Consider the following 12490-nt stretch of genomic DNA (forward strand, 5'->3'; position numbering starts at 1 on the left):
ATAAGTAAAAAAAGACAAGTAATGGGGACTTTTGTTTTTTAGTTGTCAGTAAGTGTCACTGTATTGTGGAGTGCAACAGAAGATGAGTGCTAAAATGCACAAACTGAAATTCTATGGCACCACCATAGTGAGCACCCTGGCGGACTGCATCACTGCGTGGTACACAGCAGACAGGCTAATGCGTGGGCTAATCCAAGGGTTTCCCCCGGGAACTCCGGTTTTCTCCCAAAATTCAGGTTGATTGGCCGGTCCAAATTGTCCCTAGGTTTAAATGAGCGTGTGAATGATTGTTTGTCTCTGTGTGCCCTGCGACTGGCTGGCAACCAGTTCAGGGTGTCTCCTGCCCATTGCCCGAAGACAGCTGGTATGGGCTCCAGCACCCCCACGACCCTACTGAGGATAGGCAGTGCAGCTAATGGATGAATGGATGTACACTCCAGTAACTACAGTGGGACCTCGCTACTTCGCGGTTCGACGTTTGCGGCTTCAGAGCTTTGCGGTCTGTAATGGTTAAAAAAACAAAAAACCTCCCGGGCCGCGCGACGGAGCGAGTTCGGCGGACGCGGCGTCACACGGCGCGACGCGAGAAAATGCGGCGGGCGTGATCGGGCTACCCCCGTAACTGGGGGGAGCCCGCTCGTCCGACTACCCCAGTAGCGCGGCGTGACGACAGGCGGCCGTCCGCGCGCGGCGGGCGAAAGGTGGTGGACGTGCGCGGGACCCCCGTAACTGTGTCGGTGTCGTGCGTATCACGCTCAAAAGTACCCGCGCCGCGGGTTAGGGGCTCGCTCGCAGGAGCGACCAAACGACACCCGCGGTGCGGCGCAAATGAAAACCCTGTCGTGAATTTGTCTCCGATCGTCCCTGGCGGACGTAAAATCGCCCAGCTGTACGACTCTTAGCGGTGGATCACTTGGCTCGTGCATCGATGAAGAACGCAGCTGCCTGCGAGAACTAATGTAATTTTGCAGCTGCGATTGGCTGGCAACCAGTTCAGGGTGTCCCCTGCCCACTGCCCGGAGATGGCTGGGATGGGCTCCATGTTATTTTGAAAAAGCATTATAGTTACTCTCTAAGTACTCCAAAAGAACAGTTAGTAGCTGACTTACTCGATAGTGGAAGTAACTAGTTACCAGATAAGGTAACTATTTCCGTTATTTTGCAATTGCTATTTATCTACATACCAGTCGCTATTTTGATCGGTGACATGATCCAGAAAGAAGTAAAGTAAACAACTCGCTGGTTTGTGGGGGGGAGGCTGCCGTTTTTCCGCAGCGAAAGTAACGCACCGCTTTTAATCGTCAATAATGGCAACGGCGTTGTAATGGTGTAATTAATAATTTGGTGGGGTACACCGTTACTAAAGAAATATAACTTTGTTATTCCCAACACAGTTTTGTTAAACAAACTTATCTGCAGACAAATCAGATTTTAAGATTTTACACATAAATCTAAAACAACAAAACAACAATAAATCATCTACCTTTTATTGTGGTCGCAGCATTATTCAGTAAAACTTGATTCAAGTCAAACATTTCCTGCGACTTTCCCGTTATTTCAGGGCATCCCATTCATCAGTCCCTGCGGGACAATTTCGTCTGAACAAGGTGCTTCCAAACATCCCTCAAATGACATTTAGCTTTTGTTGTCCTTGGCTATTATGAATTTCCCCAGTGAAGTCCCTACTCGTGTCTTTGATTAGATTGCCGTCGGGCTGATGCGGTCGCATTACTTACCTTAATGAGTCGCCGCTAATTGTAATGAATTACCCTAAGCTTTGATCTATTAGCTCAGCCGCATACAAACACTTTGTTTTGTTGCCTGGACCACCCTCACAATTGATCAAAAAACACAATTAGTAATGACTATGCTTTGATTATTCGAGCGTGACAGGTAGCGCGAGTCGTGCCCTCCAAGAGTATTGGGCCGGACACTCTGAGGGAATCTTAACATTGCTGAACTTATCTAGTAGATAATGGATAATTTTGCTGCTTTTATAAAAACATATCCTACCAAATTCAGTCAAAAATACCGTATTTTCTGGACTATAAGGTGCCACTGCTTATAAGGCGTACCCTAGAAATATAATTGCTATTTATTTTGTATATAAGGCGCACCGGACTATAAGACTCATGCAATTAAAACTATGGTAAGAGTGAGGGTTGCATAAAAAACGAGACATCAGGAAATTAAAAATAAAAAACGAATTTCATATAACAAATACTGTAATTCATAAAATCTGTTTCTTCTACTAAGTTGTACTTATTTAGAAGCAAGTCATTAAAATTTTGTAAATCTTTGTCCACAAATCGAGAGAGCCCAACTTCCCAATTTTACTCCTGTATCCGCCGAATGAGAGTGTGTGTAGGCAGCCCCATGAGTTTGAATTGAGTTTGAACAATTTTTATTGACACTTTTAACAGCAAATAAACAATGTGAGGTTTGAACAATTTTTATCGACACTTTTAACAGCAATTCAATGTATTCACAATTTCATTATATCATTTTCTAACAATATGAGGTTTGAACAATGTATAGGCAGCCCCATATGGCATGTGGTGTTTGAACAAATTTATTGACACTAATAACAGAAAACAAACAGTGCGAGGTTTGAACAACCCCTCCTGACAATCTCAACAGCAATCAAGCACATTCACAATTTTATATTTCAATATGACGTTTAACAGCAAACACAATGTGAGGTTTGAACAATGTTTTTTTTTTGGTTTGAACAAATTTATTGACACTAATAACAGAAAACAATCATGACAATCTCAACAGCAATTAGTGAAGTGTGTGGTGAGAGTCGCGATAAATTGACAAATAGTAATAGGCAGTTAACATGTCAACAGAGCTTATTCCGTTCAAAAAAAGATGACAAAGTCCCATCGTCATCAACTGGTCATAGAGGGATGATGTTACATGCACGTCTGCAAGCATGTGGTCACCGGAGGAACGTGATTGCAAGTAATGTCTCACAATATGTGGAAAGGCATTCAGGCCATCACCAGTTACAAGCCAACCACCGCCCCAGTGCAGAACACTAGCATGGACTTTCTGAATGACCTCAACAAATTCTTTGGAAGGTTCGAGGCACAAAACGGCACCCCTGCAGCGAAAGCGGTTCCAAATCAGGACGAAAGAGCAGTCCACCTGGACTCATCTGACGTGAGGAAGACCCTGAGAAGGGTCAACACAAGGAAGGCTCCAGGCCCGGACAACATTCCGGGGCGGGTACTTAGGGAGTGCGCCGATCAGCTGGCTTGTGTACTAACAGACATTTTCAACACCTCGCTAGACCAAGCCAAAGTACCATCATGCTTCAAATTTGCCAACATCATCCCAGTGCCAAAGAAACCCCAGATCTTATCACTCAACGATTACCGGCCCGTTGCACTGACTCCTATCATAATGAAGTGCTTTGAGAGACTGGTTAAAGAGCACATCACCTCCAGTCTCCCCTCCTCATTCGACCCCTTTCAGTTTGCCTACAGGACAAACCGCTCCACCAGGGATGCCATCTCCTCTGCGCTTCACCTGAGCCTGACACATCTAGAGGAGAAGAACACCCATGTGCGGATGCTGTTCCTGGACTTCAGTTCAGCATTCAACACCATCATCCCACAACATCTGGTAGACAAAATGAGACTCCTGGGTTTCAACACCCCCCTGCGGAACTGGCTGCTGGACTTCCTCTGTGACAGACCCCAATCAGTGCGGATAGGTCAGAACAGTTCAGATGTCATCTACCTCAGCACGGGCTCCCCCCAAGGCTGCGTCCTAAGCCCCTTGCTGTTCACCTTGATGACACAACACTGCGTCCCTAGGTCCGCCACAAACCACATCGTGAAGTATGCTGACGACACAACAGTGGTGGGCCTCATCAGGGATGACAACGACCTGGCCTACAGAGAGGAGGTGGAGCAGTTGGTGGGCTGGTGCAGGGACAACAGCCTGGTCCTGAATGTCGACAAAACTAAAGAGATCATTGTCGACTTTAGGAAAAACCAGCCCAACCATGCCCCACTTTGCATAAACAACAAGGCTGTGGAGGTTGTCAGCAGTATCAAGTTCCTAGGGGTGCACATTACAAACAAACTCACCTGGTCCGTGAACACTGCATCACTGGTTAAGAGGGCACAGCAGCGCCTGTACTTCCTGCGGAGGATGAGGAGAGCCCACCTGCCCCCACCCTCCCTCATTACATTCTACAGGGGCACCATAGAGAGTATCCTGACCAGCTGTATTTCTGTGTGGTGTGGAGGCTGCAGCGCTACCGACTGGGGTAGTGTGAGGAGGGTAACGAGGACAGCAGAGAAAATAATCGGGACTACACTTCCCTCCATTCAGGACATTGGCCAGAAGCACTGCCTATCCCATGCTAAAAACATTACCGGGGACCCCTCTCACCCCCATCATGGACTGTTCACTCTGCTAGCCTCTGGGAAGAGGTACTGCAGTGTGCGGTGCAGGACCACCAGGCTCCGCAATAGTCTAGTCCCCCTGGCCATTAGACTGTTAAATGGTCAATCTAACATATAGTTAACTTAAATCTAAACGGCTGCTAATCTGACTTTTTGCACTACTGGCAGTTTTTTTTTATAGCTTGCCACTCCTTGCACATTGCTCTCTGCACTATTGTAATTACAGCGTTATTGTTACAGTGTTAATGTTACTGTGTACCTGACTTGTTAACCTGACTGCCCATTTTGCACATCTGGTTAGCTACTCTTCTTGCACTATCGGCACTATGGTAAAATACTATACGTAGCCAAAATACAATACAACATTATTTATATCTGTACATTCAAGGAAACTGTGGGGGTCAGATGCATCGACATTTCGTTCTGTATACACGTGTACTAGAATGACAATAAAGTAGATCTGAATCTGAATCTGAATCTGAACAATTCTTGTCACCATGGCAAAGTGTATGCATCGTTCATGCATATTTCATTGATCACTTCAGCGTTATTGCAATAAAAAGGTTATATTGCATGCAAAGCAAAGATTTTTAGAACTGAGCATTTTCAAGAGACTTAGCAATATACAACTGTTGTTTGATAAACAATGGTAAAATATGAGGGTTGAAACGTTCTTTTCATATGTCATGCCAATTTACCTACAGAACACAATTTTCTGTAGGCCTTTCTGAGTCAAAATGGCAAAAATGGTCTGGCACACGCATTCCCAAATTAAGAAAAATGTCTGGCATGGAATGAGTTAATTTTGAAAACATGTTGTTCAATATTGTTTTCTGAAAGAAGTATCACTTTATGCAGCAAAATGGTTAGATGTAAATGCCAAATTGATATTGCTTATTTCCTTCCTGGAGACATGCCAAAGTCAGGCCAGGGCAATCTAACAAGTTGGATATCACCTATTTATTACCTGAGCGCTATAACACTTTTCAGATCATCATTTGTGAGGTCTGCTTGACTTGTCACATGTTCATAAGGTTGTGGGAATGATTCTGATGATCCTTTTGTGCAAGCTCAAACTGGAAATGCAAAACCTCTATAGACTATTTCTCACACAAACGATGACACAAAAATCTGTTGTCAGGAGGTTAACCTGGTGCGGGCGTATTTTGACGTCAACAAATGAGGAAAATTGTCTTCTACGTAGGTCCCATTCATCTCAAAGCTTGGCTGGAATGCCAGATAAATAACGGTTCAAGTCGAAATGAAAGATTGCACCTTCTTGAAAATGTTTGCGTGTTATTGTTCGTCATGCCTCGGCCGAGAACAGACGCGGGTGAGAGGTCCGGCACCACTAACCTGCCTGAACCGGCATGTCAGTCAAAGGAAGCGACTGTTCTTTGCCAGACACCGACTGGGAGCTGTCAGTCTCGCAGCGTCTGCTCGGCGTTTAGTTTCGACTCATCAGGAAATCACTCAGCCGTGGCCGCGGAAACGGCGAGGGGATTTGCTGTGAGCTTTTGGGTTGGGGGGAATAAATAAAAAAACAAATATATCGGAACACTATGACCCAATTGTCCAAGCTTTGAGTTTTTATTTTTGCCTGTGTCTCGTTTTTATTAGAACAAAAATATAACTTTTGACATATTATAGTTTTAAAATAAATTCTGACACTTGCACAACGAAACATTAAACAATAATTTCTCACCATTGGCACAGCTTTTGCTCAGTTTACATAAACAGAGATCCCTTGGTTTTTGAGGACCAGAACCAAACGCGAAAAGTAAAAAAAAAAAAACGTTTCGATGCACCTGAAGTCCCCCAAAGAGTTAAACTTAACACTGGATTGAGTCATTACTAATCAAAGGTTTACTACTGTAACAAACAAAAAAAAAAACACTTTATATCAACAAATAATAACACACAACACATAACTACTCTTAAATTAAATGTTTTATTGTCAATAAACAAAAGTGAAATCAAATTTAAGGGCTTTTTCCTTCCAGTGTAAGAAAGCAATAAGGAGAGCATCAAGTGTCCTTGGATGGAGACAGGTATCCGCAATGATTAAAATAAGACCGGCCTAAATGTAACGGTTTCCCAGAAGTTATTGCTCCAAATCATTTGTGTCATGGCTAATGGACATGGCGTTGGCAAAATACAGAGTCCGCAGTTGTGGCTTTGAAGAGTTGACAGCCTAGCTCTCAGCAGTACGCCGGACCTGCTTACTAAATAGTTTACACAAGCCACAAGTCGCGAACACAGTCACAGTCACACCAGCCAATCACGGTCGCACAGACAATACCGAAACTACAAAACAGAGTGCCCTCCCTTATCAGAACACAATAGATTTATATTAACAAGATTAACAAAAAAGACAAATCAAATTCAATTCTATGTCTTTAAAGGAACCAGTTATAACTGATGCGCGAAGTAGCAAGGGGTCTCTGTACTATAATCCCTTGTTTTTCGTTGGGTTATGGTCCAAAATAGTTCTCAGATTTTCAAGACATGTCAAGTACAAATATTGATTTTTTTATTAGATATTGTAACATAAAAAATATACGACTGTAACAAACTAGCTACTATAGATCTACAAATAAAAAACACGAAACACAGAATCGCAGATTATTATCATTATACAAGTGTTCTGTCATGGTTGCCGGCGCCCAATTGGTCCCAGCCGTGTGGCGCCAGGTTCTGTCACGGTTGCCATGGCGCCCAATTGGTCCCATCCGTGTGGCACCAGGTTCTGTCACGGTTGCCACGGCGCCCAATTGGCCCAGCCCATGGACACCAGCTGAAACGCGTTGACAGATTGCTACCTGGAAGTACTTAAATACTGTCGTTTGAGCTGTTTGTTGTCGAAGCGTCTGCAAAACTCCTGTTAAACTCTGTTGTGATATGCCAAGCCTGTGAATCCCTGTCTTGCCTATGTTTTTTTTTGCTCTTGTTTTGTCAAGCTCTGTGGATCTCCGTTTTTGCCTGTGTTTTGCCCCTGTTCTGTTCTTGCCCTGATTTGTTTTATTTTGACAACTTCCTTGTGATGATCAATCTTCTTCCGCGACCAATGATCCACGGATCAAGTGTGCGCTCATTAGTCTTCTCCCCAAAAAACTGTGAGTAACGTCACGCGATTGGGTTCTCCTTCCTGTTTCCTGTCCAGGTTCGTGACATGTACAACACAAATGGGGGGCTTATCCTTTCAGTGTAAGAAAGCGATGCAGAAAGCAGCCGGCTACCTGCACGCTAGCATTGGAGATTCTCATAGTGAGCAAGTTCTCCATGATAATTTGAATACACACCAATCAAATGTTGCGGTTTCCCATTAGGTGTAGCTCCTGGTCAACTGTTTCATGGGTAATGCATCTGGCGTTGGTGAGATACAGGCTTGGCAGGGATATATTTTTAAAGTTGTTATATGTCTGCAGAAGCAGGTCAGTCCTGCGGCCCTACTTTTGCTTTGTCACCTGACGCCACCTTTTCTCTTTTCTGACTAGTCATCACTAGTAGTCATCTGCATTTTGTTGCCCTCTTCTGACATTCTACATCGTCCAATTTAATAAATGATTTATTTATAATGCGACCTTTATATATATATATATATATATATATATATATATATATATATATATATATATATATATATATATATATATATATATATATATATATATATATATATATATATATATATATATATATATATATATATATATATATGTGTGTGTGTGTATTACTGTGAAGAAAATAAGTATTTGAACACCCTGCTATTTTGCTACTTATCCCACTTAGAATTCATGGAGGGGGCTGAAATTTTTCATCGTAGGTGCATGTCCACTGTGAGGGAGATGAACTAAAAAGAACAATCTAGAAATCACATTGCATGATTTTTTCCAACAAATTATTTGTGTGATACAACTGCAAATACGTATTTGAACACTCAAGTATCATCTAGAATTCCTACCCCGAACAACCTGTTAGTCTGCCCATTAGAAGTCCACTTGCACTCCATGTATTATCCTGAATCAGATCAACTTGTTTGAGGTCGTAGCTGCATAAAGACACCTGTCCACCCCATACAAATAGTAAGACTTTAACTTCCCACATGGCGAAGACCAAAGAGCTGTGCAAAGACACCAGAGACAAAAATGTACACCTCCATAAAGCTAGGAGCTCAAACTACGTTTCTCAGCGACAGCCCAGAAACTCGACTGATCAAAAAAAGAACTGTGTGGTGGAGTGGGCCAAGATATCTCCTGCAGTGTGTGTAAACCTGGTGAAAAACTACATAAAACGTTTGACCTCTTTAATAGCAACAAATATTAATATACAAAATATTAATTTTCTCAGGTGTTCAAATACATATTTGCAGCTATATTACACAAACTGTTGAAAATTATGTATTGTGATTTCTGGATTTCTCTTTTTAGTTTATCTATCATGCACCTACAATGAAAATTTCAGACCCCTCAATGAGTTCTAAGTAGGAGAAATAGCAAAATAGTAGGGCGTTCAAATACTTATTTTCTTCACTTTATATTGCGAGAGTTGAAATGCAAATAAGTTGAATATGAGAATAAGTGCCAAGATATATTTGCAGTACTTTTAAAATACTTCTATAACACAATATTAAAATGCAGTAAACTATAAAATAAACACCACTAGAGGGTTTTTTACAGTAATGCATTACGGTAAAATCAAAACAAACTAAAACAACATATGTATATTTAGCAATATTTTTCGACAGGCGAGATAAATATTTTATCCTGGTTAAGATCCGACTGGCATTTTCTTATTGTTTGTTTTGTTATGAAGACAACAGCAGCAAGGCTTCCAGGTTTTCATGAGAACATATTTTTTTAAATGATTTTGTTTCAACATGCAGGACGGATACTCTGAGCTGTCAGTCGGGACACTTCCGCTCTGTTCCGATTCATCAGAAAATTGCTCAGCCGTAACGCGTCCGACAACGAGAGATTTAGTGTGTGCTGGGAACAGAAAACATATTTTCACTTCATTGCGTTGTTAATTATGCCCACAGTCTCTTAGGCAAGGAAGTGGGTAAAACAGGAACTTGAGGTTTGTTAATACTGTGTTTTGGTTGCTTTAAGATTCCCTTTTGATATCAATATTTTCATTTTTACTCTTGCCAGATATAAAAAAAAATACTGCTATTATTTCTAAATATATATATATATATATATATATATATATATATATATATATATATATATATATATATATATATATATATATATATATATATATATATATATATATATATATATATATATATATATATATATATATATATATATATAGCCCCGTGCTTGCGTGGGTTTCCTCCGGGCACTCCGGTTTCCTCCCACATTCCAAAGACATGCATTTCAGGTGAATTGGCCGGTCCAAATTGTCCCTAGGTGTGAATGAGCGAATGAGTTGTCTGTCCCTGTGTGCCCTGCGATTGGCCGGCAACCAGTTCAGGGTGTCCCCTGCCCACTGCCCGGAGATGGCTGGGATGGGCTCCAGCCCCCCCGCGACCCTAATGAGGATAAGCGGTACGGTTAATGAGATGAGATGAGATATATATATATATATGTGAGAATGAAGCAATACATTATAACACAAGAAGTATTCAAGTTATAGAATAATACATTTCATAGACTTAATTAGTTGTCAGGACCAGAATGGAGACAGGACCCACTTGCGTTATGTTTTATCAGTTTTATTGCAGCTCGCTCTGAAAGCGGAAGTGGCACTTCCGGGGCGAGCGATGGTGGTGTCGGGAACGGAAAGACGGGTCAGGAGCCGGGACAGGAAAGCAAAAACGTGGTCAGGATCAGCAACGAGTCGAAAGCCAGGAGAAAAGAGTAGACGTGGTCAAGCTCAAAAAATGGGTCGAAGCTGGGAAACAGACTGGAGCAAAAACAGGAGTGAGTCAGGGTCGAAAAGCTTGCCTAGAGTAAACTGAGGTTTGCAGACCGACTGACAACAGGGGACAGATAGGAGTAGGTTTAAATAGGGACAGAGAGCCAATCAGAGTTTTGAGGCACAGGTAAAGTATATCGGTAATCATGACATTACTGAGTGTATCTGCTGGTGTGTGTTAGCTTTGGTTAGCATTTTCCTGCTAGCTTTAGCCCAGGGGCGCTGATTATGTGGTTTGTGTTTTTCCAGAGGCCCACGTAGCTGCCACTAGTAGATTACTGGAAAATATATTCAGTACCCTGCATTTGTTGTGATATAATGCCATTGTTTCTACCTTTTTTTAATATTTTTCACTTCCCTAGAATATTCTTGTCTGTTAGTTAGTTTTTACTGTAATTAATGAATGAAGATAATTTCATGTTTTGCATTTTTGGACATGAGCAAATCATTTTGACTTTGGCTTGCATGTTAAATCGCTGAAGGCAAAACAGCTAGTATTTGCTGGCTAATTGATCGTTAGCTGGTCAAGTCATTGCTAAATTACTTTGTTAGGGAGTTCTATTATTGAATATAATCAGTTAGTCCTAGCGATTAGCATATGCTACCTACTGCTAATTACCTGTTAGCTGGTCAAAAAAGTTTTTGCGGACAACTTTGTCTGGAAGTCACTGTACATAATAACTGTTAGTCCTATTGCTAAATCAATTATGAATTGATGAATACAATTGATCAGTCCTTGCTTGCAGCTTTTGCTACCCCCTGTTAATTACCCATTAGCTGTTTCAAAAAAGTTCTTGCTAAAAACTTTTACTGAAAAGTCTTATTATTTGTCTTTTATGTTGCTAAAAGATTATACATTGATGAATACAATTGGTTAGTGCTTGCTAGCGTCTTACGTTACCTCCTGCCAATTGCGTGTTAGTTTTGTTTGCAAGTTACTCAGAATTATAACTAGTCATACAATCATGTGGCTAAAACCATCATACATTAATGAACAAAACGGGTTAGTCCTAGCTAGTGGCTTAGTCTACCTCCTGTTAATTGACTGTTAGCTGGTCTAGGAAGTTCTTGCTACTTACTTTGCTATGAAGATACTCCAAATAATAATTATTTGTACACCCGTGATGCCAAGACAAATAATGTAATTGTGTGTACCTCACCTTGTGGTCTGCAACATGCTACGCCTGCCAAAAACAAACATGAGCAGTGTTTTTGTGTACTTTTCAGGTACGATGGAGTGTTTACCACTTAGTCAGCGAGTCACACAAACGTCTCTGAATTAATTAAAAGTCGGCAGCGTGAACCATTGGAACGCTCATTAACAGAGAGCCGCCTGATGTGAATTTTGTTGACAAGCTATCAGTGTGGCGGCATCACTCAAGCAAGTCAACACGTACATCCTCAAGCGAGACCAAAGGAAGCCATCTTTCATATATTCCTGCATTTGCCATCTTCACTATCACCCCTCATCTTGTGAAACATTACATTTCTCCTTCAATCTTCTCGCTGTAATTACGCCATATTAATATAATGTAATTGGGCGAGACTGCAGTGGGATGCAGTGACACACTTCTCAAGATTAACCGGTTGTCTTATATTTCCATGGGTTCCATTGGTGAAAAAAAAGCGGGATTATTATAAAGCAAATAAGCCCAGCACATAATTTACTTACAAGTAACTCAAAAAAATTGGAATATATGGAATGACTGCATCCTCTTTTGCACAGTTCCTGAATATATCAATTATCCGTGTACCATAATACAATCTATTAAAATGAAGTTTTGAATGTAATAAAAGCATACAAGGCTTTGTATTGATAAAATAATGTTCTCACTGTACGTAATTATGTCGATTAGAAGGGCATTCTCAAGTACAGAACACTACGCAACCTTCTACCTTCTTTGGCTTTCTAACAAGTTCAGTAACTTCATAGACCCGTTGCCCATTACCCTATACTGTGAGTATCAGATATCTAAGACCACACCCATAGAGGCATGATCTGGTCAAGCGTCCTTGGTCTACAGAAATCGAGAAACTGATCGATAGCTCACTCTCTTTTTTACTCTTTTCAACTGCCTCACATGCAGCACGTCGGCCATACATTGCGACTACCCGGAGCACGAGACTAAATATCTCCG

At 41.4% G+C, this 12490-nt stretch overlaps 1 pseudogene; it reads left to right on the top strand.

Moving 5' to 3' along the window:
* Window positions 1-893: 893 nt before the first annotated feature.
* On the top strand, window positions 894-1004 carry LOC148367134 (5.8S ribosomal RNA; annotated as a pseudogene; the record flags this gene model as incomplete).
* Between the last annotated feature and the right edge of the window lie 11486 nt (window positions 1005-12490).

Source organism: Urocampus carinirostris, chromosome 4 (assembly GCF_059441175.1).
Source record: "Urocampus carinirostris isolate Australia breed hairy pipefish chromosome 4, RoL_Ucar_1.0, whole genome shotgun sequence".
In the NCBI taxonomy this organism is placed as follows: Eukaryota; Metazoa; Chordata; class Actinopteri; order Syngnathiformes; family Syngnathidae; genus Urocampus; species Urocampus carinirostris.